Source organism: Onychomys torridus, chromosome 18 (genome assembly GCF_903995425.1).
Source record: "Onychomys torridus chromosome 18, mOncTor1.1, whole genome shotgun sequence".
NCBI classification, from domain to species: Eukaryota; Metazoa; Chordata; class Mammalia; order Rodentia; family Cricetidae; genus Onychomys; species Onychomys torridus.
The window spans coordinates 5,021,717-5,025,789 of record NC_050460.1 but is presented as its reverse complement, the minus strand read 5'-3'; the positions used below and the strand labels follow the sequence as shown (position 1 = coordinate 5,025,789).

At 42.9% G+C, this 4,073-nt stretch overlaps 1 non-coding gene across 1 annotated transcript; it reads left to right on the top strand.

Annotated features, from left to right (window-relative positions):
• The first annotated feature begins 925 nt into the window (after positions 1–925).
• On the top strand, positions 926–1,085 carry LOC118570150. Its single transcript, XR_004943144.1, has one exon. It is a non-coding gene; the product is annotated as a U1 spliceosomal RNA (small nuclear RNA).
• The last annotated feature ends 2,988 nt before the right edge of the window (positions 1,086–4,073 follow it).

Genomic DNA, 4,073 nt, shown 5'->3' with positions numbered 1-4,073 from the left:
AAGTGCTCGTTATGAAGGGATGTGATGGCCGAGTGAGCTAGAGAGGCTGCCTGTGCCTCCCACAGGGCCTTGGGGATACTGCTGCCCGGGAAGACTGGCTGGGAATGGGGCCAACTGACCAAGTTTAGAATAAGGACAAATGCCCCAAGCAAAACCACTATTTGGGGGGAAGAGATTCTTGGTTGCATAGGGAAAACATTCCTGTTTCAGTATTCTAAAGTTCTCTGTGAGGGCATATTCAGACGGAGGCAAAGAGAAGCCAGGGGCAGACATGAGTCTAAACTCTCAGATTCATCTACCAAAAGAAATGCAAACCAAACCAAGTCATCCTAGGCTAGCTGTTTTTGAAGCAACTCTCATGTAAGATGGACAAGAATATACAGTTAATAATAGTTTATAACCACAAAGATCGCATTGACTTCTCAAAGACGTGTTTGACCAGATTGCTTTTGCTAGATAGACATGCAGCCAAACTGCCTCTCAATGTGTGTTTCATCTTTGATCAGAGAAACTTTTTTTGAAGTTTATATTTTTATTTATTTATTTATGTGTGTGTGTGTGTGTGTGTGTGTGTGTGTGTGTGTGTGTGTGTGTGTAGTTCCCAGGGCAGGCAGAAGAGGGCATCAGATCCTCTGGAGCTAGAGTTACAGGCAGTTGTGAGCCACCTGACAGAGATAGGAGCTGGGAATCGAACTGTGGTCCTTTATGAAAACAGCAACTGCTGAGCCATTTCACACACACACACACACCCCGCCCCCCAGAAAGCTTTTTTTCAGAGGGTGACAGTTAATGCAGAAACTCACAGCTGGTCAGCATGCTGAGAAGTGCCCATTGAGTGTGCTGACCTACAAGGCATCCATGACACCCCTTTACAAAGTCCTACAAACATCACAGAAGTGGGGGCAGAAAGACCGTAAGAGCCTATATACTTACCTGGCAGGGGAGATACCATGATCATGAAGGTGGTTTTCCTTCAGACTTGTCCATTATACTCTGGGTGTGCTGACTCCTTCAATTTCTGCAAAAGCAGGAAACCTGACTTCATGATCTGTGGTAGTGGGGAACTGCATTTGTACTCTCCCCTAAGAAGGGAGGGAGGGAGGGAGGAGGGAGGGAGGAAAGAAGGAAGGACAGTAAGAGCCAGAAGGACTATGAAACACTGTCTTCTGGGCACGATATGACCCCTGCAATCATGAACACACAGCATCTGTGGCCAGCTGTATAAGCTGCACTTATATACCCTCCCTCATCCCCATGCACATGCTCGCGTGCACACACGCGCGCGCGCGCGCACACACACACACACACACACACACACACACACACACACACAGACACAAAGACACATGAGCATGCATACACACATGGAATGGCCGTACTGAGGTTTGAACCCAGGGCCCTGCACATGCTAGGCAAGTGCTCTATCACTGAGCCACATCTATCCCCAGCCCTCCTTTAACCTTTGAGACAGGCTCTCTACGATTGCTTAGGCTAGCCTTGAACTTGGCAAGCCTCTTGAGGAACTGGAGATTATAAGGCCTGTGCTGCCATGCCCACCCTTCTTGCAAGATTATCTTTACAAAATTGTGAAACTGATAGAAAATGTTTATTAGTCAGGATTTGAAAAATGGCACAGAAACTAAGTGAGTGACCCAGGTCACAGAGCTAACAGAAAACTGAAAACCAGGACACAGGCGCCTACATCTCACTTCCGTGATCTTTTCAGTAAGACACGGAGGTCTTGATCCTCACAGACACCCCCTTTTAGGAATATGTTTTATTAATAATGAGAAAGCAAATAGGCCAATGACCCATTGTCAAAATAGTGGTATAAGAGAATCCACCCAACAACAGAGACAACAGGGCCCAGTGACGGTTCAGTGGGTAAAGGAGCTTGCCAAGCGTAACAGCCTGAATTTGATCCCCAGAATCCACATGTGGAAGGTGAGGACCAATTCTATGAAGTTGTCCTCTAACTTGTACATATCATGGCATATGTGCATATGCATACACATACACACAATAAAATAAAGGTCAACAAAACAGGGCCAATGATGCATTGCTATGATAACAAGCATACATTGCATATGTCACAAATGGAGCCAGTTATAAGCAAAATGCTTTGTTCCTATGCTGACAGCTGGGCTAGCTGCCATCTATGCCCCAGTGTCTCTCATTCTTCTCATGGAGCTAGCAGGTACCCTGGTGGCATTCTGTAGGTGACAGTACAGGATGTATAGAACTGTCTAGAACACACAAAGTTTCTTGAGGCCTATGATCTGGTACACTATTTTTGCCTTCATTCTCCAAGACAAAGCTGTTAAATGGTCAGGCTCAAAGTCTTGGGCCAAGCTGATTTCCTTGCCCACAGTACTGAATGGCAGAGAACGGATGCTTGGGCCATTGTCGTAGTCAACAAGAGAACAGCTTCAGCCCTGCCTGAGTTTGGCATTGCTTTTAAGCTGAGCACTAAGCAGACAATGTGCTTTGCAAGGCAGATTCACCTATGTAGACAGGTAGTGAAGGGGCAGGGAAAACTTACGTGGTTTTGTCTGTTGGTCTTAGAGTCACTAACAATCTTTGAACAGGGGGCCAGAGAAATGGCTCAGTACTGAAGAATGTTCTGTCTTTGCAGCAGTCCCTGGCTAGGTTCTCAGGACCCTCACTGACTGGCTCACAGTTGCCTGAAACTCCAGCTCCAGGGAATCCAATGCTCTCTTCTGGACTCTGCAAACATTGCACTAACACATGCACACAGCCACACACACAGAGCTATAAAATAATACAAAGTTGTGGCTGCATTATTACCCTATGTGAATCTTGTCTGACAGTCTCCAGTGCTCATGAACCAGCAGGATTAATATAGTTAAAATGGCCATCTTACCAAAAGCAATCTACAGATTCAATGCAATCCCCATCACAATTCCAACACAATTTTTCAAAGATCTTAAAATGACAATTCTCAGCATCAAATAAAAACACAAAAATCCCTACTTAGCTAATACAATTCTGAATTTAAAAAATAAATAAAAACTGCTAGAGGTCTCACCATTCCTAATTTCAAGTTGTACTACAGAGCTATTGTAATAAAAACATTATGGTACTGGCACAAAAACAGACATGTTGGTCAATGGAATCAAATTGAAGATCCAGATAGAAATCCACACACCTATGGAGACCTAATTTTTTTCTTTAAAAAAATCCAGAAATACACACTAGAAAAAAGATCATCTTTAATGAATGGTGCTGGTCAAACTGGACAGCTGCATGTAGACAAATCCAAATAGATTCATACATATCCTCCCTGCACAAAATTCAACTCCAAATGGATAAAAACTTCAACATAAAGCCAGATACACTGAACCTGATAGAAAAGAAAGTAAAAAAAAAAAAAAATTCTGAACTCACTGACACACGAAAACACTTTCTGAACAGAACACTATTAGCACATACACTAAGATCAACAATTAATAAACAGGTTCTCATGAAACAGAGAAGTTGTAAGGCAAAGGACACTATCATTTGGACAAAGTAGCAGTCTACAGAATGGGGAAAGTTTTTTTTTTTTAATCCATATCCAATAGAAGACTAATATACAAAATACATAAAGAACTTAAGATACTAGATATCAGGAAAATAGATAACCCAATTTTAATTGGGTTACAGATCTGAACAGAGAAGTATCAATAGAGGAAACTCAAATGGCTGAAAAGCTCTTAAAGAAATATTCAACATCCTTAGCCATCAGGGAAGTGCAAATCAAAACTACTTTGAGATTCCATCTTACACAAGTCAGAATGACCAAGATCAATAACACAAGTGATAGCTCAGGCTGTTGAGGATGTGGGATAAGGGAGAAGAATGCTCTGCCATTTCTGGTGGGAGTACAAACTTGTACACCCACTATGGAGATCGATATGGTGGTTCCTCAGAATCTGTATCTACCACAAGACCCAGCAATACCACTCTTGGGCATACACCCAAAGAATGCTCCACCCTACCACAAGGACACTTGCTCAACCATGTTCATTTAAGCTCTATTCATAATAGCCAGAAATTGGAAGAAACTTAGA